Here is a 26,676-nt window from a genome sequence, read left to right as displayed (position 1 = left end):
CAGTATATAACAGTATATTAAGTAGTTTTAAAATAAATTGATCATATTTTGTTAAGTTGTAATTAAAATGATAAACTACTATTTTTCAAACACTAAGTGGGGGGGGGGGGGAGAGGAGAGTCCAAATCAGAGACTAATAAGTGCATTTGTTTTTCCATCTGCATATGCTATGGTAAATGTATCTATGTACAGTGTGAATTTGAACACTTTTTTCTAGCAGGTCTATAATTGTAAATTAAATCAGGCAACTGTCCTACCTTAATCTGGAAACTACATGTTTAGTAACTAAAAGTATATGAAATCTTTCCAGCACTATTTGAACCATTTCTATAGCACTGGTCAATTGCAAGAAGTGATCGAAAACTGCACTCAGCATGTAAGAGATATGAGTTAATAAAGGCAAACCGTCAGTAAAGGCAAATAGTAACAAGTAAGACAAATATTTAAAAGTGCTGCGGTGATCAGCAAAAACTGCTTCTGACAAGGAAATGATTCATTAAGTTATACTTTAATATGAATCTGAAGCTGGTAAGGTGGCTGCTCTAATTCCTAACACTTCAGTGCTCAAGCTAGAAGATTGGTCTTGAATGTCAAAGGTTTTGTGCAATATAGAAAATGCACATTACAAACATCTAGAGGCTAGACTGGTTCATCACAGAAGCCCCAGACTACGAGGAGTTGCAGCAAAGACTTCTCCCTCTCTGGAGGCTAGTTTGAACCCTAGCAGAAATTAGAGCAGCCCCTAGGGCTGTTTTTCTGTGCCTTTTTACGAATAAATAATTAGTTATGTTTTCTGTGACTCTATTATTTCCTGTCTTTGCTTCTCAAAAGCAATATCAATAAAATATCTATTAGGTCAGCCTTTAGTTTTAACCATTATCTTAACCATTTTAGAGTCAACAATTTCATCCCAGTTTTCTTTCTTTTTTGTTTTGTTTCCTCCTTGATTTACTTGTAAATTCCTTTACTAATCCACTTATTCCCTTTGATTAGATAACTAATTCTACATTGTTGCAGTCATTATAATCACCTAATAAGTCTTACTGACTATATATTCTTGCTTGGGTCCATCCCCACTTTTTCCACTGCCAGCCCTGATTCTTTTTACAATCATTGCTAGATGTGCTACGAGTCTGTGAATTGGACTTTAAGGCCTACATTTTCAAGCAGACTTGTGCAAAATACTTGCATGCTTTTGCAATGCTACTTTGAAAACTGGATCCAAAATGTAAATTTGGTTCACTCACATTTACTGTTGTATTTACACCCCCCAAAATAGTTCTATTCTAGAGATTCTAAACTTCAGCCAAATTAAAATTCTCAAGACAGGACATTAGAAACACAACTATGAAATCTGATTGTAATATGATGCTTCGTGTTTCATGTGAGAATCTCCTATTATATGTAAAAGTGAAAATGTGCTCCATATACTAACATGGAATACTATAAGTAGTGAAATCTTTTTCAAGAATAAACCATGTTCCTGTAATGAGTTAGGTATGATTGTTCCATGAAGTGTTTCCATCCAAAGAGCGACATTAAAAAAAAATCCACGAAATTCTATAAAGCAAGAAGTTTTGCTACATGTTGCAAACAGGGACCTTTTCTTTTACAGAACCTAGATATCAAATGCAGAAGTCAATTTATTCAGGGGAAATTTTGAATTCTGTTAACTAAAAAGATCACCTTAACATGAACAGATTTTACACAAGTGAATTTAATCATCTTCCAATCAATCACAATAGCCCTCAGCTAAGTGAGAGGGTTTTTTTTGTTTGCTTTGTAACACTAGAGACAAGCCACTAAAGTCTCCAGATTTATTCTTCAAAGTGTTATTTTGTCATGTTTCCTGGCTCAGTCTTTACTACTGTTCAATAAGCTGTACTGTGACTTCAATGCACAGATCTGTAATCAAATTTTAAAAAGAAGTCCATGGTAGCTGCTGCGTGCTTGGCACCTTGGAAAATCAGGCCACTGTAAGAATTTACAAGGGGAGCGAGCGCGCACACACACACACACACACTCCCCCCCCCCCCCCCCCCTGTATTTTGGGAAAGGGAGAATGCCAGAACACTGCCTATTCCTGGTTTGTAGAACAGACCCTTGAGGCCTCAGCAGCTGGGCACAGCAGGCTACTTGTTCTAAAATACAGCAGGCTACTTGCTCTAAAATATATCAAGGGCTAAAGGGGCCCTTGGCCAGCTTCATGCAGACCCACTCAGCTCAGCCAGACTATTGGAACTACAGTACTGTAGACAGTGTCAAGAATCAAGACGAAAATAATGGGAGGTAAGGAGCTCATTTTCATAAGCTTTTCTACCCCTGCAGCCCCACAGATTCCCTTGGTGGAGATGGAGAAGTATTTTTTGATCTTCAGCATGAAAGACAGAATCCAGTCCTCTTTGATTTATGTGGTACAGAAAGCAAATGCCTCTGAAGGATCAAAACTTACTACAATATATATCCATATTAAAACAAAGGGTATGAAATCATTCCCTCCTTCAATTACCGGTCAAGTCCAAAGCTCAATATTTTGTGTTTTCTGTGTATCTGCACAGAATCTATAAAATGTGATCAAATCCTGAACCCAACAGTCCTTACTTAGGAAATCCCTCACTGAAGACAACAGACATTTTACCTATGCAAGTACTTCAGTGTTTCATCTATTATGCAGGAACTAATTATTAATTTTAAGTCTACCCTGCTACAGTTCTATTATTTTTCAAAAGCATTACTGTTCATTCTTTAAGGAACTGGGGAAGTGTGGTGGGAGTGGGGGCGGGGGGAACTGATACAAGATAGATATCAGGAATGAGCATTTACCTTAGATCAAAAATAGTATTCCCCACCCCACACAACCAACCTTAAACAAGAAGTGAAACACTCCAATAAGTCTGTTAAACAAACAAACAAACAAACAAACAAAAAACTGTGCATAGGCATGTGTCTGAGATAAAATCTGCATTACAATGAACTGATTGAGTGATAAAATAGATTAAATTTCATTTTAAAAACATCTTTCTCCTTATAAAATGTAAAAGTTTATTAAAGAAGTGGCCGGTTCAGGAGAAGGACAATCTTTTCATAACTAGGTTGCTGGTCTGAATCCAACATGGGTCAGTGGTGACAATGTACCCCCACAGCTTTAACACTTTCCCCCACTCCTACTAGCCAGGCTGAAACACACCCCCTACTGCCCCATCTCTCATTGGTCAGGTATCACCCATTCCTTTTGCCCAAAGCTCCCAGTCTCCGGAGGGCTGAACACTGAGCCAACCATAATGCCAACCACCACTAAATGAATCAATCAGTGCTGCTCTGCCCCCACCCAATAAATCATTTTATGTTGGCCTCACATGTGGAACCCTCTGCTGAAGAAGAACAGAGGTTCCCCCCCCCTCCTGGATCACACCACAGTCCATTCTAAAACAGGAAGCAGTTGGCTGTGGAGCAGGAAGGCCACCAATGATGGGCTCTTTGTCTGCCACCATCCCAGAAGAGGTCTCTGCTGGGACAGGGTCCCCCCCATACAAACAGATTCCTCTTTCAGGGAGGCACAAACACCCATCAAGGAATCCCCCCCCCCGCCCCAACCTTCCCAGCATGCCTTAACACTAACACTACAAAAGTTTAACTTAAACGGTTACATCTGCCTCATTAATGTCTTTAAAATAAAGAAGTGTTAATAGGAAATAAAGTTCAATTACAAATTCAGGCATATTAAGAGGAGACATCTGGTGGCAGCAGAAACTCACACTTCCTCAAATGATGCACTGGTGTTTGTGAAAGCCTTGAAGAGCAAACTCCTGCACGTATGCACACCGTGCCAAGATACAGCAAAAGAGGTTAGCAGAAAAGTCAAGACAAATAGTGAAGCACTTGATTTAAAAAAAAAAAAAAAACCCTCATGGATTCCAATGTAGAAGGCAATTTGGGTTGGGGAACAATATTTAAAATTGATACAATAAATACAGTACTAGGACAAACTTGACATTTTTGTAAAAATTTACTGTAAAAAGACACAAATGTTATGCTTAATACCACACACAGCACAAACATAAACAATATGGCTACAAAAGCACTGGCATGTTTTATAAGGATTCTAATATGCTTTCTGACCAATGTATCCAAGTGTAATGAATAATGAAGCAACTACTATTATATAGAAGATTAAGATTCTTAAAAAAAAATGACATTGGCCAGCTTTTTTTGCATTTGCACATGAACGTGTTATATGTTTGTACAGTGCACAGCAAAAGAAATACCCTTATCCTGATTAGGGCCTCTAAGTGTTATTGAAATACAAGCTAATAATAAGAGTAATGAAGTACTTTACAGGATCAAGGAGAAATTTAAATGTGTAATCCCTTTGAGTGAAATGGAATGTAGTTTTATTCATTTTTCAGATACAGAAAACAATTATGTTAATATGTAAAACCAGGGTGGATAAAAATCAATGATTTTTCTTAAAAAAATATTTTTTTTATTTAACTTGGATTTTTCTGATAAAATGCTTTTTGAGGAAAACACCTATCTAAAGATAAAGATTCATTATAGCTCAATGATATCTCATCATGGAATAGGGATTATAAATTCTAATTCTATAGTATGAGACAATATATTCATGTAATATTTAAGAAAAGTTTTGTAAATGAGTTCCAGTAGTTCATGGATTAGGGACCCAATCTTATGGGGTTCCAGGGGCTTCTGCATAGATTATCTTTATATCTTCCCAATGGGGCTCAGTTTAGAAGATACCATCAGAAATGCTTAGTTTTGCAGTTCTCAAACTGTGGATTTGCGTCTCCAGAGATAACATGCTTGTTAACAGCAAAAATGGTTGTTATTGTTGTTTTTAAGTTGGTTGGGTTTTTTAAATATTTCATTTAACTATTTTAGTTAAAAACAATTTTAACAAAAACAAACCTGATTTTAAAAAACTTGAATGTTTAACTAAATTCAAAGTGACAAAGAGTCCTGTGGCACCTTATAGACTAACAGACATATTGGAGCATAAGCTTTCATGGGTGAATACCTACTTCATCAGACTAAATTCAAAAATTCATATGCTTGTTTTGTTAAAATATTATGTTAGCTGTTGAACAGAAAAAATCCAGAATACATAACGTTGTTGTTTTAGTTAAATAAAACAATGTAAATGCCTGGTGATATTCTCCTCCTAATACAGCATGGCAAGAAAATCCTTCAAATATTAATGATTATTCTATTGAATAGGAGATATTTATGAAGTCATTGGGAGGTGAACTATCTGCTTCAATTACCTTTGGTAAATGAAATAACCAAACAATCATTCATTTTCTGATATAGCTATAAAACTAATCTGAAAAGTTCTCAAAATATATCACTTAAAAATGTATAGTGTGTACCTTCTAAAAATGAAACCTACATCTATCTCTGAGCTGTGAAGAATATGTATAAAGGTTATAACAACCAACAAGAATGCACTTTTATCTAGAAATCCATGATTAAATCGCGTCTTCCTGACTAGTGATTTAAATCAAATCCACCCAGTGTAAAACCCCCAATGCAGGGGATATGAGCCATTATACTAACTGGGAACCATCTCAGCCAGTTAAGAGTGTTGGAATGCTATAGATCTACTGACATATTTCTCACTTATCCAATCCTGGGCACTTCAATTGGCTGAGAGTAAATCAGATTTGCATAACAAGTATACAGTTATTTCTTAATAACTAGACAGTGTGCAAATCCATGTAATGATTACTTAAATGTCCTAAGAAAAATGGAACACAAGATTTACATAATCCCTGAATGGCTATTTCTTCATATATGTATAACAATTACGCAAATTCTCCCAGTCCCACTGGTAGCTACATACAGAACATCAACTTGCTCACAAAGAGCATGGCACCTACAATTTCTGCCCTGCACCTACCCCATCATACCACAATTTTATTACAAATGTTATAATGACCAAGATGTATCAAAAATGCAGATTTTCTTCTAGTGTAAAAATGTGCATCTAGGAAAAGAGTTCAGTCACTACTGAAGTCATCAATTTAATGAGGAAAAATACAAAAACACAAGAAACTTTTAAACTCCTAATTACAGGCCCAAACTGACTCAACAACTTTTAAATAAGACCATGATTACCAGAGGTGGCATTCTTAAAAATTAGTGGCATGGCATTGCCCTACCTTTTTAAAATCCACTGTATCAAACCCAAGAGTAAAAATAAATAGTTTGTACAGAAAGTACAGGCTGGCTGAGCATTTCAAAGGAGCCGAAGGAAGTTAAGTGTCCATCTTCCACTGCATTTCAATAGGAGGTAGGCACCTAAATAATGTAGGCTTCTTTGAAAATTTAAGTCATGTGACAGAAACTCTGTCTTTATAGATTACTTGAAGATAATCAAAACAGCAACAGCTGCCTTCTAACAGTTCAGTCTGTACAGAAGATGGCTGTCTATAAATAAACATGGGCTTTTGGAATAAGTGTTCACTACCAGAATGATTCAGTTAGCATAAAGAGAGCAACAGCCTGTTTCAGACAAAGATGTGAGAAGGAGATAGAAAGACTAAATTAATTTAAACAAAGAGGTCTACTGATACTGTGCAAGGACTGTATTAAGATCATGTTTGGTAAATAAGAGGCAGGTGGAACCAGAAATTAGACCTAATTGGTGGACAAAATAATGAGGGCATGAGCTATTCCATCTTCACCCCTTTTGGGGGCCCTTTAAAAGAGTTTTTTGGGGAATGGGGGGAACACAACTACCAACACTACAACAGCCACTGTGAAGAGATTTTTCATTATAATGCCCAGAAAGTGGCACACTCCTGACCATAGCTGCTGCATCAGTGAGGGTCCCAACATGATACAGATGAGTTCCTGCTCTGTCTTCCCTTCCTTCGTGTGCCCCTTTTGGCACAGCCCATCTCCCCTCCAACTCTGCCCCTCGCCCATGCTATCTTCCAGCTGTCCTCTCTCTCTCAGCTTTTCACCTGATCCTGAAACTAACTGCATGGCAGCATCATGGCGAGATGAGACAGCCTATCCAGTTCTGCTCAGCCAGAGAAGGACCAGTGAAAGAGAGGGACCGGACCACAACAACCAAATGATATCTCTGCCCAGGGAGGCAAGTCAGACTCCAGAGCAATAGCTGTTGGGGCCGACCAACTGTCGGAAAGCATCTGTCCATGAGTCATGACTGATTAATTTTCTAGTGCATTTGCTGTGGTATTAAGCAGGCTGAAGCCTTTATGTACCAAAGTGTTTAATCATGGACAGTAGCTGGCACCTTTAACTCTTTTGGCCCACACGGGCAGTGTTCTGTTAATTTAGATGGAAGATAAGCGTGGATGATCCCCAGGAATCCATGTCATCCATTTAGAGAACCTTGCCTCCATGCAGGTTCTGCACCCAGTGCTTCTAGTCAGCAGCACAACCCCATTTGAACTGACTAGCAGATCTCCCTTGAGCCCTGACAGTCCCTATGACCATCTCCACTGGAAAGCTGGAGAGCAATACAAGAGACATTATAGTGGGCAGGGTTATATTCTTTTCATATAATTTCCAAGAACCATCCCAGCCTCCACCCATATCTGCCCAGTCTCTGCCATCTCCTCTGTGCATAACCTGTATCGGGTTGCCAGGTGTCTGGTTTTTGACCAGAATGCCCAGTCAAAAAGAGACCCTGGTGGCTCCGGTCAGCTCTGCTAACAGGGCCATTAAAAGTCCTGTCAACGGCATAACAGGACTAAGGCAGGCTCCTGCCTCCTGTGGTCTGTGTGGCTCCTGGAAGAAGCCACATGTCCCTCCTCCAGCTCCTATGTGTAGGGGCAGCCAGGTGACTCTGAACGCTGCACCCGCCCCAAGCGCCAGCTCTGCAGCTCCCATTGCCCAAAAACTGCAGCCAATGGGAGCTGCAGGGGTGATGCCTGTAGACGGGGCAGCACACAGAGCCACCTGGTCACGCCTCTGCATAGGAGCCAGAGGGGGTATGTGCCACTCCTTCCAGGAGCTGCTTGAGGTAAGTGCCACTCGGACCCTCCCATGCCCCAACCCCCTGTCCCAGCCCTGATTCCCCTCCACACCCTCTGAACCCCTTGGTCCCAGCCTGGAGCACCCTCCTATACCCTAAATCCCTCATCCCCAGCCCCACCCCAAAGTCTGTACCCCCAGCTGGAGCCCTCCCCCACATACACTAAAACCCCCTGGCCCCAGCCCGGAGCCCCCTCCCACACTCTGAACCCTGTGGCCCCTGCCCGGAGCACTTTCCTACACCACCCAAGCCCCTCATCCCTGGCCCCACCCCAGGGCCCTCACCCCCAGCCAGAGCCCTCTCCCCTTCCACACGCAAACCTCCTGAGCCAGCCTGGTGAAAATGAGTACATGAGTGAGGGTGGGGAGAGTGAGAGACAGAGGGAGGTGGAATGGAATGAGGGGGCGGGGCCTCAGAAAAGGGGCAGGGTAGGGCAAGGGTGTTTGGTTTTGTGTGAGTAGAAAGTTGGCAACCCTAAACCTGTACTATACAGCAAGGCTTCTTTGCCGGCTTAGTGGCAGAGGGGTAGTGTTCTGCAATGGCAAATTAGCACAAAGCGGGAGATCCTCCCTGGAGAGGACCCTATGTGCAGTGCTAGGGGGCATAAGCCTGGCACCATTTGTCGAAGTGATTAAACCTCTCTGTGCTATTCTTTACAGTCAACTTCACTTCTACAAGAAAATGTGAGTGAAATTAAAATAGATTTTTCCTTAAAAGCAGCTGAATAAGGGTGTTATAAGCCCTTCCAAGACTTATACTTTAAAGTTAGTCTGCAATTCTTCAGAGTAAGAAAGCTACTGAAGTTCAATTCAGATGTGACATTTTTGGTGCGAGATCATCTATTTTACTTGTTTTCTAAAGACAGATTTCTTTCTGGAACAGATTCACTTTTTACATACCACTGTTACCACTTTAAGATTGACTCTTAAACAGAGATACTTCAGCAACACAATGAGAAGGATTTGTTACAGTGTGTCCAAGGGCTCTGATATCCAGCTGCAATACTGCTAAAAGCACACAAATCAAGTTATCAGCAATCTGGAGAATGACAACACAATTTTTACTCAGCTGTATTGTGTGTCCATGATAATAAAACTAGTTTCTCATTAACTACTGATTTTCTCATTTCCACTCAATGTAAATCACAGACCATTCATTTGCTATATTGGGCACTAACAACAACATATTAAAGTTATCTTTATATTCCCAGATTATTCCGCGCGTTCTTAACTTTATGAGGCCTGTATTGTTTCAGTTTTTTCCTGCCTTGTGGTATCTACATGCTCAATTCATAGATCACTAGACGCAGCCGCTGAAATCAATTGTTAACAAAGGCAGATGGATGAAATGGAAAAATTCCGGACACGTTTATAATTCAGCATATTGATACAGTTGATATGCAAAATGGCTTAATAGGCAAAAGAAAAATTACCACTGCTAAGAAAACAGAAATTCCAGTCATTGTAAAGTGAAATTTGAATTCATTGACAAAGACAGTAGTAAATCTCATTCTACATAGCTTTAAAGTAGAAAGCAGGACTCTAATCGTCATCTATTTTATGCATAATGTTGTGAAGCTCAGCTCTAATAATACATCACATATAAAGTTTCTAATGACTACATCACTTTTTAAACCCCGCTTCTCCCCTCGCCCCCGCATATGATTACAGGTACTGATTAAAATGAAGGATTAAAACACAATGACGTGTAGATGTGGTCATGTCTCCATCCAGAAATGGAGGGGAAGCTGCTGTGGGGTGGGGAGAATATAGCTGAGGAGTATAGCCCAGAAAGCAAGCAGAGCCCAGTCTGGCACAGGGACAGCGCTAAGATTCCTGACACTCCATGAACACAGACAACAGCAAGACAAATAGTCAACTTTTTATTTCTGGTTTCAAGACATCTGCTGTGCAGTTCTTGCCAAGATTGCACCTACAGAGATCTCATCATTAATTAAAGATAGCCTTCCTTGATGGCATCCCCAGTGACACCACCCACCCTCCAGCACATACGGGGTTGGAACCAGCATCCCCTATCCTTGTGGGGTCATAGCCAAACCAATTGAAACCAAATTCTCTATCTTACAGCCAAATACTGCCCTCAAATACTTATTTACTTCAGTTGGAGTTGAGAACAAGACTGACTTCCAGAACAGAAATTTGGCTCTCCAAATCTTAGTATTTTAATTGGCATTTCAAACAAATCACATATTTTTTAATAATTATCCTACATTCTTTATGTGCATATAGTTTCTAAAGAAGACAGCTGGGGACTTGTACATAAATAACTGCATATTAGTACACATGCTCTCCACCTTTATATTGATGCTACTGAAGAAGCAAATTATCATAAACTAGTTCACTAAAGGGCCAAATTCTGAAGGCAAAAAAGGCATCCTTTGGGGGAAGTGTGCTGCCAGTAGATCCACTGAGAAATTCATGTCTCATCACACCCTGGATGAGCGAAGGGCCCTGAGGCTGTAGTAGTGGCGGTGGCATGATCCAAAAGTTTAGTGAGGGAGGAGAATGGACGCCTTCCCAGAAACTATGGAAAACCCACACAATGCCTGTTCATTTGAGCTTTCTGAACCAATCGTGACCAGGTTCAAATTTATTAAGATACTCTGTAATAGTTTCTTTATGGGAGGCAAGCAGCTGGTCATTCCTAAGGGAAAGTTTTCAGAATGCTAACTGCTGGCCACTAACATGTAAGTTATTAAGAGAATTCTTCTTTTCTTGACTTGTGGTGTCAAACTAATAGTTGTATTTTTTTCCTCAGATAACATTGCACAAAGATCTCAAAAGACAAGCAGAAAAGGATTTTTTTACTACATTGATAAACATCACCAGTGCCAGAATTTCATGAAGCAGATATTCCTTTAGGAGTAACAATTCTGAACTAGCCATTCATATATTTACATTACACGCCTCATTACACCATCTTTCCATTGGTCCATTAAAATTATGTCTGTAAAATCCCACTGTCAAAATCCCCAAAGGAAAACAAAAAGGCACAGAGTGGCAGATAAGACCCCAAAATCAAGGAAAATGGGCTAGAGTAGAAGTGTCAGCTAAAATTCATCAGCCTCCTTCCCCTCAGTGACCTGCTAAAGTCCCTCCCAAAGACCACTGCACAGGTAGGGCATCACAGCTTAGGGGGGGACATGTCAGGCCAGAGAGTGGGGGAAGCCAAAGAAACAGTCATTTTCACATGACAAATTCCTTGACTAAGCAGCAGAAATACCACCAGAAATGGTGCCACCAGCATCAACGAAGTTAAAATACCACTTGCAAAATTAATCTTCATAGTGTGTCTTGTTACCTACTAAGGGGTGGAAGACCTGCATTGCAAAGGTAAACGAGAAAGGGGCAAAGAGCAGCATGGAGGGACTGGCACACTTCATAGACGGCTAGGACCTGCTGTGTTGGAAGCAGCATTCCTTGCAGATTTGCTGGTTGCATAGTTTCAAGGCAGTATCCCTGTCTTCTTCAGGGAGACTGACTTAGCACAGTGAGCTTATGGTCTATGAATAGTGCTCCTAGGCAGGATGGATAAAAATCAATGATTTAAAAAATAAAAATAAAAAAATTCGGATTTTTTTTAATTTAAATCGGATTTTTTTGATAAAATGCTTTTTGAGGAAAACACCTATCTAAAGATACACCTCTACCCCAATATAACGCTGTCCTCGGGAGCCAAAAAATCTTACCGTGTTATAGGTGAAACCGCGTTATATCGAACTTGCTTTGATCCACCAAAGCATGCAACCCCGCCCCCCCCCCCACCCTCGGAGCGCTGCTTTACCGCATTATATCCGAATTTGTGTTATATCGGGTCACGTTATATCCGGGTAGAGGTGTAGTTTTAATTAAGATACATTATAGCTCAAAGATATCTCATCATGGAATAAGGATTATAAATTCTAATTGTATAGCATGAGACAATATATTCATGTAATGTTTTAAGAAATGTTTTGTAAATGAGTTCCAACAGTTCATGGATTAGGGACCCAATCTTATGGGGTTCCATGGGCTTCTGTATAGATTATTTAGGTTAATCTTTCTATCTATCCAATGGGACCAGGAGTTCCCAAACTTGGTTCATAGCTTGTTCAGGGTAAGCCCCTGGCAGGCCGCGAGATGCTTTGTTTACCTGAGTGTCCGCAGGCACGACCACTTGAAGCTCCCAGGGGCCACGGTTAGCCGTTCCCATTCTAAAATATTAAGTTTACAACAACAATAAACCTAGATCAGTGGTTCTCAAACTTTTTTTTCACAGACCACTTGAAAATTGCTGGGTCTCGACAGACCACTTAATTAGATTTCCAAATGTTGTTTGTACCATTAACTAACTATTGTAAAGCGATTTGGATAAAAGCACGATCTAAAAAACACATAATAATAATTAACTTTTTTTTTCTACAAATAAAAGCACACAACTCATATTTTCATATCAGTAGTTTTACCTTTCTAATGTGATGGATGTGCCCTCTCTCCCTTGCTACGGAAGCCCCCGAGCTGGGGCTGGGAAGGAGGGCTGTCTCTTCCCGACAGCCGCAAACCCCAAGCTGGGGCTGGGAAGGAGGGCTGTCTCTCCCTGGCAGCCGCAGCCCCCAAGCTGGGGAAAGTCACCTCTTTCTCTGGCCACCGCAGCCCTGCACATCCCAAGTTCCCCCCACCCCCTCTTCTCACCCCACTGCACTTTACCACCTACCCCCTATTGCCCCCAAGGCCACCACCTCACCTTACATGTGCATCTTCTCCAGGGTCCAGGCACCTAATTAGTGGAGATACACCTGCCCTTCATTCTCTCATGTGCAGCTGCCCAGGCAGGCACCTTAGAGGGAACTATCCACAGACCACCTGAATGGAACTCACGGACCACTGGTGGTCCACAGATCACAGTTTGAGAACCTCTGACCTAGATGATTTATCCTAGATGATTCAGAATATTTCATGTTTATAAGCACACTGAAAATCACGTACTGAAGAATTTAGAGTGCCTTAATGAGTACTATTTTTCTTACAAAAAAAATTAGCAGATACTCGTATCACTTAATTTTTTATATATTTGCTGAGGGTGTGAATTCTGGCCACAACTCTGCAAACAGTTATATACTTGCTTAACTTTAAGCACATCAGTAGTCCCTTTCACTTCAGGCACTTTGATTAGTGGATAATTCATTTTATATACAGGTAGGGTAAACATGTACTTTTAAAAAAATGGGAGCAAAGTACATCCTTTTAAATTTGGCTTGTGAATAGTGTTTTTAAGGCACTTGTGACTGGATTATACTTCTAGACTACTTAACAGAGCCAGGCAAATAATTTAAAAAAATATTCACTACGTATCATATTTGTCAAATAATTTTTTTTAACACACATTATTCAACCAATTCTGTGGGAAACTAGACATTTGTGTCAATGAGTAGTAATGGCACAATTAACTTTTCTTTCCTAAGACAAAGGTGTTCTACTTCAGTAATACCCATATTGCACATTTCCTCTGACCTGACAATCAGAGCAACAGAAGAATCTACAATTTACAGAGAACTGAAAAAAAATAATGTAACTACTCATAAATGTAAGCTATTATTCTGTATAGTGTTGCATTCATATAGGACATATGATCAATATTGGTCTCCTCTTCCAGTCCCTAATAAATAAGATTGGGGTATTGTGATAATCCCTCCCTTCACCACTATCAACTTGGAGATTTAATTGGTAGCTACTGTTTATAGGAGCTGTATCCCTAATTCTCCAATACTTTAATAGAAGAACAGGCAGAAAACATTTTCCCTTCAGTCAAGCAAAAATCATCTTATTGATAAAAGTATTATTTAAAAATAATATAAAGCTGGTTTCTGATTAATTTTTAATTATTTTTAATCAGGAAATAATATCCAACTACCAGGAATTTTAGCAGCAAGCACCCATTGCTTTGATATAATGAAGTGACAATTTCATTAACATTGTAAATTGTGACCAGGAAATTTTTCTGAAAGATTAACATTTATCTATTTATTAAAAATAAAGAAAAATACATTAATTAGAAAGTAACACACAATATCAATATAACATTTGATAAGGAAATAACATCTGAGTCAGACAAGTACAAAGAAACCTGTTTGTTTAAATGTTAAAGAAAACAAAGGCTCAGTATTTATTTTTATCAAACTTTTTTACAGTTTCTTTAACAAAATTTGCCTTGTCATTCCCTCAACAGCCCAGGATTTAATTATAACTTTTCACCTTGGGCTATCAATTTTCCCTAAGATGGTAATCAATTTCCAGGAAATGCCTTATGACCTGATGTTGCGCATATTTTATGCATGCAAGTTAACTCACATGAGAAGTCTTATTATACTACTCAATTCAGTAAAGTTACTCGTATGTATGTTTGGAGTATCAAGCCATTACATCCCATTATTTATTTCATCATCACAATATTTTAAAATAAAAATCTCATGTTTACAATTATTATAATTGGCACAATATTATCTGTGATATATTCAGTAAAATGTGTGCAATTATAACTAATTAGTAGCTACAAGAAACATTTTCTACCATCTCAAGTTGGCTATGGGACCACAGGGGCCGGCTTCTAATTTTCCCCCGGAATGCTCAGCCACAGGCTTCACCCCCACTCCACCCCATCCCCCCATCCTCGCCACCTCTTCCTGTCCCCACTCCACGCCTTGCCCCAACCCCCCCACTCTGCCTCTTTCTGCCCCCCTCCTCCGAGCGCACCCCATCCCCACTCCTCCTTCCCAATGCCTCCTGCACACCACAGAACAGCTGATCTGTAGTGGGCAGGAGGTGCTGGGAGGGAGGGGGAAGAGTTGATTGGCAGGGCGGGAGTGGGGGTGTGGGAGGGGAGCTTGGCTGATGGTATGGGTGTTCCAGCCCTGCAACACTCAGCAACATAGGCTACCGTAAGAGCTAAAACCTGTCCTCCATTCCCTATACTGACTTCTCATAGAATACTGAATCATGTTCAAGGTCTTAGCCTTTATGTTCAAGTGCTCTATGGCCTGGGACCAGGATACCTAAAAGATCCATTTAAGCTTCAGGATGCATACCAGAGGTGCTGGAACAGGAGGAGCCAAGGGGCCATGGCCCCATCACTTTTAAAAGTGGGAGGGCTATGCCCCCCACTTTTTACCAGCCATAAGGGTGAGCGATGGGGGGGGGCAAAGAGGAGAGATGGGGGGGCTCCAGGGAAGAGGCAGCACAGGTGCTCAGGGAGAAGGGACTTGGGGCGACAGTTCGGGTGCCGGTGGCTCCCCTCACTTTTAGGGACCTTCTGTTGCCCCTGATACATACCATGTTCAACAACTGCGCTCCACGAAGACAATGGAACTCATATTAAGGGTAAAGCTCATCATTGCAGGAGACAAAGCCTTTTTGGGGCCCAGACAAAGACTTTGGAATGAACTCTCCCAAGAAATAAGAACCATCATGAACCTTCCATTTCAAGTGCAAGGCACATTTCTTTGGCTGTACCTTCTCTGACAAACACATAGCCACATGTGACTACTTAAATAAATATATTTAAATAAATTCCAAAACAAAACACTCTCCTACACACTTTCCCCCCTGGGGAGAGCATGAGAGAACAAACACGTGACAGATATTAGTCACATTGCTTAATGCAAGACTGGAAGGCACTTAGATACTAGGGTGATGGACCACAATACAAGAACCTGCATACTTTAAAAGTCTCAGGTTTCCAGACACTACAATTAAATATTGCTTCTATTTCATTCTTTTTACCCTCTTCTTCCACTTTCCAAACTGATAATATTCTTTGCGTGATTGTGTATGCAATTTTTAAAAAATCTATTATCATGATGCTGCTGTTCTTTGTCTGACTGCATATATAAGGCCTGGCCTACACTTAAAATTTAGATTGACCTAAAAACAGGTCAGGGGTGTAAAAAAATTTACATTCCTGAGTGCCACAGTTAAGCTAACCTAACCTCCAGTGTAGACAAAGCTGGGTTGAACTGAAGAATTCTTCCATCAATTTATCTACTGCTTCCTGAAAAACTGGATTATCTGCATTGACCCAAAAACTCCTTCCGTCTATGTAAAAAGCATCTACACTAAGATGCTATAGCAGCATAGCTTTGCAGTTATGCCACTGTAGTGCCCAGACCATATACAGGGTCTAAGAATGTGTGCAATTAAAAAAAAATCTATTACCATGATATTTTTAAAAACTAAAGAATATTGGATCAAACTTTGCGCCTAGATTTACACAGGAGGGCAGAATTTGGGCCATTCCTACTACAAGCCCTGCAAAATGTAGTGTCATAAGTTATGACACCATGTCAGAGCTGGCCATGCCCCAGCCATGCTCCTCGCACATCAAGAGCTAACATGGATGTTGACCCCCTTTCTGCCGAGGGTTATGCTATTCAAAGTTTCTCCAGGTGCATGCTAGAGGTGCCATCTTACAGCAGTTGTTTTCCACAGGGCATTGGTGCTGGAACTGGGGGTCCTGGAGATGCTGCCTCTCCCCATGGCTTGAAGTAGTTTCCATTATACAGGATTTACAGTTTGGTTCAATGGCTCTCAGCACCCCCACTGTACAAATTGTTCCAGTGCCCCTACCACAGGGCCACTGGTCAAGGCACTCTGATGACCCTGAATTGGCTATGGTACAACAGGACGCCACCGCTATTGGATCAGGGACATTCCTGGTGCGGCTGCCTACGGGGGCCGGGGTGCTGGAACAATTTGTACAGTGGGGCTGCTGATGCCAAGTGTCATTGAACCAAACTGTAAACCCTGGATATAATGGAAACCACTGCAAGCCAGGGGGTGTGGCAGCATCTCTAGTTCCAGCACCAATGAGGGGGCTGCACCCCAGGCTACCCCATGTGCCATTACTACACCTACAGCCAATAACAATAGGCGCACAAGGAAAAGGGGGTGGGGGAGAGATGCCGTTCCCTACAGCTCCTGACCCTTTAGGGAGGAGATTTCTGTTTACCCCCCCCCCCCATACCAGCAACCCCCAGATGCGGTATGTTTCGTTTCCTCCCAGCGCACCCCACGCCGGTTCCGAGCGCATCTGCGCCCTTGCAGCCGGCGGCGGCGCCCCAGTCCCTGCGCTGCGCGCCCCGGAGGCGCCGCAGCGCCCCGCTGGAGGGAGAGGCAAATGCGCGCGCGGGGAGGCTCTTACCAGGAAGCCGGGCTGGTCCCCCGGCGCAGGCTGCTGGGGCTCGCATCCGCGGGACGGCGGGCGGGGGCTGCGAGCGGCAGGCGCGTTGCACCGGGACGCGATGCTAGGGGCCGCCGAGCCTGAGGCGGGTGGCTCCCGGCGGCCAGCAGCCAGCTCCCGGGGCAGGGGGATGCCCTGCCCGGCCGCCTGCGTCTCCCCCGGGCGCTCCAGCGAGCTCGGCGCGCAGGCGGGGCGCCCCTCCCGCTCAGCAGCAGCGGGGCCGGGCAGCCCCACGCCCAAGGCGGTGCGGGGCACAGGCGCCCCCGGCCCCTGCGGCAGAGCGGAGCCGGTTCGGCGGCTACCGACGCGAGCCCGCCGCAGTGAGCCGAGCCGCGGCCCCAGGCACGGGGAGGAGGAGCTCCGCAGCCCGCCCTGCCACTCAGGAAGCAGCATGGCAGGAACAGCCTCCCCCTCCCCGCTGCCGGTCCGGCTGCAGGGAGCGAGCCTGGGAGTCACGGGGCACCGTCCTCCCGGCTGGAGCCAGCGCCAGAACAGGGGACTCCGGCGAGGGAGCCTCCCCCAATGCACGGGGTAGGGCTAATCCCTGCCGCGGGAGGCCGGCTGGAGGCGATGCCCGCAGGGCGCGAGGCATGGGACAGGTATGTGGCAAGGCAAAGCCCCCGCCTCGCACCGAGTTCCCATCTCGTTGCCTGGCCACATCCTACCAAACCTTTTGTGGATGGACCGTCCTGATAAGGGCCTGATGAGCCTGCAGACGCTTGCACTGTGAATAACTGCGCCCAGGAGGGGTTCAGTGGGGGGACTCTCCTGATCAAAAGAAAAAATCAGGTTTGCAAGTATTTGCAGGATCAGAGCCCAAGGCAGGCTGGTGGGGGGCACCGGCCCTAGATAGTGTGTCTCATATGTTCCATTCGCCACCTCTGGGTTCATTGTGCTAATTCATATAGAATTCATAATGAATTAATAAAATGTATTTATGGGCTGGTATGGTATGTGTTTTGTCTGGAAAATGCATTTTTTTTAAAAAAGGACAGTATATGAACTAAAGAAATAATATGTTGAGAAATGCATTAGGAGAAAAGGCAACACCTAGGAGGCAGTTTAATGAAAATAAACATATCCGTGTATGAATCCAGCCAGCAAGAAGATTAGCTTCAGAGGAATGAGAAAGGAAGGGACTTTACACTCTCTCTCTGGTAATAAATTTTAAGAACCCAGATTAGACACATTGGGTAGCTGATAAAGTGCAGGTGTCCTGTGCTGTCACACTAGCTCTAGTGTAATGTTCTCTCAATTTTTCTGGTTTACACTCTTGGCACATACTCCTCAGTATGCAGCAGCAGTCAAAAAAGCTAACAATGTTAGGAACCAGTAGGAAAGGGATAGATGAAACAAAAGATTATAATGCCACTATATAAATCAATAGTACCACCCCCACCTTGAATACTGCAGGCAGTTCTGATCACCCCCTCTCACAAAATACAGAATTGGAAAAGGCCTACAGCGGAGGACAACACACATGATTAAGGATATGAAACAGCTTCCATATGAGGAGAAATTAACAAGACTTGGACCTTTCAGCTTGAAAAAAAGATGACTAAGAGGAGATTATGATAGAGGTCTATAAAATTGTGATTGGTGTGGAGAAAATGAATAAGGGAGTGTTATTTACTCCTTCACATAACACAAGAAGCAGGAGTCACCCAATGAAATTGATAGGTAGCATGTTCAAAACAAAAGGAAGTATTCACACAATGCACAGTCAACCTGTAGAACTTGTTGCCAGGGGATATTGTGAAGGGTTTAAAGAAGCGAGATAAATTCATGGAGGGTAGGTCCATCAATGGCAATTAGCCAAGATGGTCAGGGATGCAACCCCATGCTCTGGGTGGCTCTAGCCTCTGACTGCCAGAAGCTGGGAATGGGTGACGGGATAAGTCAGTAACTGAGTGCCTGTTCTGTTCATTCCCTCTGTAGCACCTTGCATTTGCCACTACTGGAAGACAGGATAGGGGGCTAGATATTCCATTGGTCTGACCAAGTATGGCCATTCTTATGTACTGTATTAACAAGTATGCTGTCCTTAGAAAGCCTTGGTGTCTGCCGTGCTAACAGTAAAACAGAGCAGCTTATTATAATAATATCTCACCTTGATATTATTATTTAGTTAATTCCCAATATGTGCAAAGTGCTTTGCTGATGTATCAGCTGACTATAGAGTTTTCAATCTAAGGACCTGATCCTGCAAAAATTTATATGTGTGCTTAAAACCTTATGCAGTATGAACAGACCTGTTGAAGTCAATGGGGGACGGACGGACGGACGCACACACACACACACACACACTCTCTCTCTCTCTCTAAGGTAGATACATAGGGTCCAGTTGTGGCTATGTTCCTAAATTCTAGTGGCTGGTGCAAAAATATGTAGAAAGGATATCGTTTCCTATTACGTTCTCTAGGAGTTTCCCATAGGGGCATGAGGGTAAAGAGAAGTGCCATAGATTGGAAGAGCTCTTCCACCGTGTCTAACATAGCTCAGAAAAGTGGTGGTTCTGTCATGTCAACATTACTTTAAAAGCAGCCCAAAGAAGTTTCCCTGCCTTCTGAGGATCCATTTTTTGTGCAAACAAGTGCCATTGCAATATTTTTTAAAGACTTTTTAATCCTATGTACTATAGAAAAATAGTTTTGATTCAGTCACTGATTTATGAGTCCATAATATTGCTTTATTTTAATTATATTTATGTTTGGATCTGGAGGCAGTATGTATATTCAATTGTGCTCTGGTGAAACATTTCTCTCGTGTCCTGGGGAAAGAATGCAATGATTCCTTCAGTGGGGGAAAATCGGGGTTAACATCACATATAATAAATGTGGGCAAACTGGGTAATATACACAGAAAAGGAAAGGTTGGTTGGTGACTGTTTTAACTAAAACCTACACAAGAGAATCAATAACCAGCAATGAATTAAAAAAAAATTAACCAGCCTTTAAAATTCTTGATAAAAAAAACCATAGGTAGTATAGCAAAGACGACAATTCTTACATTACTTATTTGAACAAAGTGTGCAAAGTACATATTACATCACAATACCACACCTGCCAACTAGTAGCTACAGTTTTAAAAGTGATTTCTTGGTTTGCTCTATCAGGGTTGGAAGGGAACTCAGGTGGTCATCTAGTCCAACCCTCTGCTCAAAGCAGGACTAATCCCAAAGCAGATTTTTGCCTCAGATCCCTAAATGGCCTCCTCAAGGATTGAGCTCACAACCCTGGGTTTAGCAGGCCAATGCTCAAACCCCTGAGCTATCCCTGTGGAATATATCAACAGCTTTGCTAAAGTCAAGATATATCACATCTACCGCTTTCCCTATATCCCCAGAGCCACTTATCTCATCATAGAAGGCAATCAGTTTCGTCAGGCATGACTTGCCCTTGGTGAATCTATGTTGACTGTTCCTCATCACCTTCCTCTCCTCCAAGTGCTTCAAAATGGATTCCTTGAGGACCTGCTCCATGATTTTTCCAGGGACTGAGGTGAGGCTGGCCAGTCTGTAGTTCCCCGGATTCTCCTTCTCTTTTTTAAAGATGGGACACTATATTTGCCATTTTCCAATCATCCGGGACCTCCCCCGATTGCCATGAGTTTTCAAAGATAATGGCCAATGGCTCTGCAATCATATCAGCCAACTCCCTCAGCACACTCGGATGCATTAGATCTGGATCCGTGGACTTGTACATGTCCAGCTTTTCTAAATAGTCCTTAACCTGTTCTTTCACCACAGAGGGCTCACCATATCCCTAAAGGCAAGATATGCCATGTCTACTGCTTCCCCCTATCCACAAGGCTTGCTACCCTCTCAGAGAAAGCTATCTTCTTCTAACTTAAGGGAAAGAAATTAAAAACAGAAAAGGTTAGACCCATTGTAACTGTTATGCCATCCTTCTGCAGAGTGCATATCACAGAGCCAAATAAGATACCCATAAAATGCCACATAAACCTCTAATTGGCCAAGGCTAAGAGGAAAACATGTTGCAACAATGAAAACTGTGTATTGACAAGAACATTAAATTACTGCATCCTGGCAAGTGAGCCAGCCAGACGCCTCCATTTGGCAGTCTCTATTGGGTTGCCTAAATATGGATTCAGGAACCTACATTTAGGCACCCAGGGTGGAAAAAATTGACCTTAGAAAATGGCTTGCCTTAAAACCTGTACTACACAGCGGTCCCCGAGAGGTCGATTTCTACCCGCCGATTCAGGGTGCTGTTTTCAGGTAAACTTGCAGCTTCTGTGCTGTTTTCAGGTAAACCTGCAGCTTTGGGGCAAGTAATTCAGACCCTTGGTCTTTGTTGGAGCAGACGGGAGTGTCTGGCTCAGCAAAACAGGGTGCTGGGGTCCTGAGCTGGCAGGGGAAACAGGAGCAGAGGTAGTCTTGGCACATCAGGTGGCAGATCCCAGGGGGTTTCTGTGATCTAACCCATCACACAGGGCTGTTCTAATTTTGCAATAGCAGATAAACCAAGGTAAGACGCTGCCCTTTACATAATATTCTTCTACTTTCATTAAATGGCTTAAAGAAGTTGGCAGTTTTAAAACCTTTACTCTTCAGTAGCAGCAACACTATCCTAATCAACAGCTTTCAAAAGAATTTCATGGCAAATGCATGCTGCACTCGGAACTCCAGTTCTTCTGCCTTCAAAATGAGAGAGGGCAGCCCACAAAGCACAGAGGGAGACCCATTGCCTAAGCCTATGTGGGACACACTGGTTCTTTTGCCAGGACAGCTCACAGACTCCTTTCTTCACTCCATACAGCATTCTGCAGCTAGAGGACTCCAGACACACTAACTAGGTCACACGTGTGCACATATACACGCCAATGGGCCCCCCCAAAACGGCATGAAGTTCCACCTCATCCCCACTTACTGTTCTGCACAGCTCTGCCTGCCTATATCCCATCCCTCCCTCTGCCCACTGTTCTCCTGCTCCTCCACCCACATTCACCTCTGTGCTTTGTACATGCTGATCCCAAGGTCTTGAACAACCCCCCTTTGCCCATACTCCTAGGCTCCACACTCTTCTCCCCAATTCCGCCTTGCCCCGTTAGAGCATGCCGCCCTCATCCCACCTTAAACTGCAGCTCTTCAAATATCAGAATTCAGGAGCATTTTTTACAGTATAATGCAGCCAATGTTACCTTTGCTTGTTCCAACTGTTGTGTTCCCCCCCCCCATACCCTCCTCCACCACTACCTGTTGTTGATTTCCTGTGTCTCTGACACAGACTGCAAGATCTGCAGCGCTGGCATCACATCTCATTTTCTCTCTCTCTCTCTCACTCAAGCCCTGCAAGGAGATGGCACTAGAGAAGCACTTTTCCTCCCATTCTGAGCTCTCCATTTATAAATTACATACCTCATTAAGGCTTGGACTCCAAGAACAGCCACAGAGAATGGGATGCACTGGAGAGGCCAGGTCCCAGAATCCTTAGTGTGGCTGCGCCTTGCTAAAGACAATGAACATGACACCAATGACCAGACAAGTGCTGATATCATGCTGTAGTTTTAATTATGGTAGTTAGGAAACTGTACACTATTTATGGTTTTGTGGTAAAATCTGGTAAAGAAAAAAATCTTCTGATGCCCATATATGTATTATCTTTCATCTTTCACAGCTGCTGGTCTCACTTTACAGCATCAGGGACCAGTCTGACTAGAGCATATCCACACAATTGGCCTGATCCTACAGCCTTTACTCATATGAATAATCCCATTGACTTCAGTGAGACTACTAATGTGGACAAGGGCACCAGGAGTGGGCTCATTCTTAGTTCACATTTTAAAAAGTGGTAGGGCTAGATTCAGTCTGGCCTTGTGTAATTACAGTATTGCCATTTCTTAACATTCCAGAATCATAAGTCAGGGTCCAAATCATGAGACTGTCTTACAAATCATGAGATTTAAAATATTACAATTGGGTTCTTTTTATTTACCTTCTGGTTTTTGAGCCTCTTAGTACATGTCTACACTGCAGTGGGAAGTGAGCCTCCCAGCACGGTAGACAGACTTGTGCTGGCGCTAAAAATAACAGCATGGATGTTGCGGTCAGGCTTGGTAGCCCGAGCTCTGTCGTGAGCTGCAATGGCCACACTGCTATTTTCAGAGTGCTAGCATGAACCCCACTAACATCAGTCTGTCTGCTCAGGCAGGGAGGCTCACACCCAGCTGCAATGTAGACATCCCCTTAGGGCAGAGGTTGTCACAACAAATGTTTTGTGGCCTCAGAGTGTGGCCACCGGCAAGAGCTCTTGCTGGTGGCCGCTCTGACAATTTTTCCTAAAATTGTCAATTAATTAACTTTAGGAAAAACTATATATGCACATATACATGTCCAAATCAATAGAATTTATTTATGTTGGTGGGGTTTTCTGATTTTTGGAAACTCGGTCATAAAAATAATGTACAGTTGTTTCTATTCCTACTGGACCTAAAAAGAATAGAAACAAAAATAAGGTACTTGGTATGTTCTTGTCTTTTATTGTTGTTGGTTCTTTGCTTTTTTGGTTGCTTTTATTTTTTTAAACTTGCTATCTAGTACATCTGCTGCTGTGCAAAGTGATATTTGTTTGTTTGCTAATATTTTGCAGAGAAGCAGACTTGCTAACTAGCTGGGAGGCAATGAAAAGCCATATTAACAGCAGCGGGGGCCAAGGGTGATGTAGGGAGTGGTAAGCCTGGGACAGGAGCCTGCCACCGTGTGGCTGGAGCCCAAAGTCCCATGGCCAGAGCTTGCCACCCACCACCCTAGGGTTGAAGCCTGAACCCCACTGCCCCCAGGAAGATGGGGAACTCACACTGATTGCCTGCTCCTCCAGCCGCCTGCGTTTCTGGCTCCTGAGGGGGCAGGGCCCAACCCCTGCTGATGGTCCTGGGGGAGGGGCCACTGCTCTCCCGCCCTCATTGCCCAGGAGGCTATGGCTTCAAGAAAAGCCCATGTGGCCATGGTGAGAAACACTGCCTTAGGGTCACATTTTCAAGCTTTTCTCCACAACCAGGGGGGCTAGAAATTTACTTTTTTATTTTAAGTGAAAGATGAGATCATCATATTATCACATGATTATGGGAGGTGGGGCTTTAATAAAAACCAATAACTATAATGAGAGTTGGCAACAGTGAACTTAAACAAGTGTGGGAAGAGGGTGCAAGGAACCTTCCTCCGCCATTACATCCATGAGAAGGGACCAGGCATGCTCCTACTTTTTGTGGTTAGAGAACACAGAACCTAGTTAGTGCCTAGATTGGCACTAGAAAGGAGACTGGGCAATGACCTGCCCCTCCACTCTAGCCAGCGAAGCTGTTCTCACGCATAGGGTATCATAGGGGCTGTGCACCAAAGACAATGTTCCTAGAGCAAGCACAGTGCCTCCAGGAAATCCTGCTGGAGTGGTGTGCCTTCCTACTGCCCTCTACCATGGGCTATGGCATAAAGACACAGGTGTAGTAAGATGAGGCCCTGAAACATAAACCCTTGGTATCAGAGGCCTGAACCAAAGGAATGGTCAAGACTTTGCTAACATAAAGCAAAGTTAAGCTGTGAGCCAAAGGCAGGCCCTGCTCACAAAAGTTGGCAAGAAGAAGGCTGCTAATTGGACGTATACATATATCTAAAGGGTATCAAGCAGTAATGGGATAAACATGGACCAGGATGGCACTGGAACAGTCCAGTACAAACATATTCCACAGAAATAATGAGGAACAGACTGACCCATCCTAAAAGACAGGGTCAAAAGGATAATATGATGGATAGACTTGTTTGTTCAAACCAACATGTAGCCGGAGAGAGGCAGCACCCCAACACGCAGAGAGGTTGTACTTTGATACATCAGGAGTGATGTGTAACTTGTTTGTACCTGTGTATAAAAGTGCATCCCTGAGGGGATGTTTTTGTCTGGCCTATGGGACAGTGGTAACTCCCACCACTCACTGAGTCGGTCCATTGTCAGGGGGCACATATGTACTAGCAGAACTGTAGACATTTGATCCGGGGAGCTAGAGACTGTGTTTCGTTTGGCAATAAACCTGGCCAGGTGTCTTTGTACCTTATCGGAGTCTGTGGTCTTTGGGGGTTCTCTCAGGTCTGCTGTGTCAGCTATCTGCACAGAGCCAGGGCAACACACAGAGGGAGCACACACACGCAGCCGACTGTTATCAACATTGAACAAGAGCAGAGTACCACACCAGTGACGTCTGACAACAACAGGTAAGCCTTCAAGCATAACTTTGTAAAGATCAGTAAAATATCACCTAAAAGAGTCCCCTCTTTCCGATATGGTTAGAAGAAAGAAGATTTTAGTGCTGGTACAATGAAGTGAAGATGCAGAAGGCTACTCTAAAGCATCTCTGACTATTGTATGGCCTCGGGGCACTGATGGGGAATCCTGCCAATGGGCATGGGTGTGGAACCGCATGTACGAAACTGTTGAGCAAAATCGTAGTTTGAAACACATTTTCTGCAACTTGTTTGCTCAATAAAGCAGTTTGCTCTCATCGGGCCATTAAGTCTCATTGACCCATATGAGCTGGGCCCAATCCTATTAATCTTTTATCCACCAGGCTGTAGAAAGACTAACTTCTTTCTAAGTAGAAGGATAAAAAATGCAAAACGCATCACATTGTCCAAGTGAAAACAGCTCTGCTAGATAGCACTGATGAACACAATTTAGCCAGGCACACTGTGACGCTGGCTAACCAGGTGCCAGCCCTTGCAAAGGCTTTTGGCCTCAGCTGAGCATTGACAAATTCATTGCTGGAAACCAGTCTTTTCCACCTGTGTGTTAGTAGGGTTAAGACGAGTATTGGATTTATAACAATGTGTTTAGACTTTATTAAATGCTCGTCAATTGCTACTAGCATTAATCTCTCATAGTATCTTTAGCACGTGCTATAAGGTAATATTTAAGTTTTTTGCTTTAGAACTTTAAAAAAATGTTTGCATTGAAACTGTGAACCCATCAAAATGACCCATTTAGTGTTAACTGGCCTTTGTGGGACATCACAATACAAAGACTTTAACTGTCCCCTCACACTAATGAAGAGATTAATAATTACATGCAAAAAGGCTCGTCCTATCAGCTTGAATTCTGGAAGAAGGAAATAAAAAAAAAAAATAGCTGACGAACATTTTTCATCTTTTGCGGTTTTGATTCTCATAGGGCTGGAGCTACAAAACAGAAGTGGAGATCCCCAGGTCAACCTGGGTTAGCCCTAAAAGACATTCAAAGCTGACAGATCACAACAACTCTGTCACTTTTTGAAACCATAGACTAACACATTTGTGTATGTATGTTTGCCTGCTTTAACCTTGTAATAACGCTTTTTGTTTAGTTAATAAATCCTTAGTTTACTATAGGATCATCTGCAAGTGTTTTTGGTGTGAGATCTAAGGTACAAATTGA

At 42.9% G+C, this 26,676-nt stretch overlaps 1 protein-coding gene across 3 annotated transcripts in view; it reads right to left on the bottom strand.

Annotated features, from left to right (window-relative positions):
• Positions 1–17,584, bottom strand: part of STAMBPL1 (STAM binding protein like 1) — a 36,653-nt gene extending 19,069 nt beyond the window's left edge. The window contains exon 1 of one of the 3 annotated variants that reach the window (XR_004646603.1): positions 17,219–17,583. The gene's annotated coding sequence lies outside the window, so the exon portion shown is untranslated. Of the gene's footprint in view, positions 1–17,218 lie in introns of all 3 variants that reach the window. The other 2 variants (XM_034777147.1, XM_034777146.1) reach the window with 2 other exon arrangements.
• Between the last annotated feature and the right edge of the window lie 9,092 nt (positions 17,585–26,676).

Source organism: Trachemys scripta, chromosome 7, assembly GCF_013100865.1.
Source record: "Trachemys scripta elegans isolate TJP31775 chromosome 7, CAS_Tse_1.0, whole genome shotgun sequence".
NCBI lineage: Eukaryota > Metazoa > Chordata > Testudines > Emydidae > Trachemys > Trachemys scripta.
This window is presented reverse-complemented; position numbering and strand designations above follow the sequence as displayed.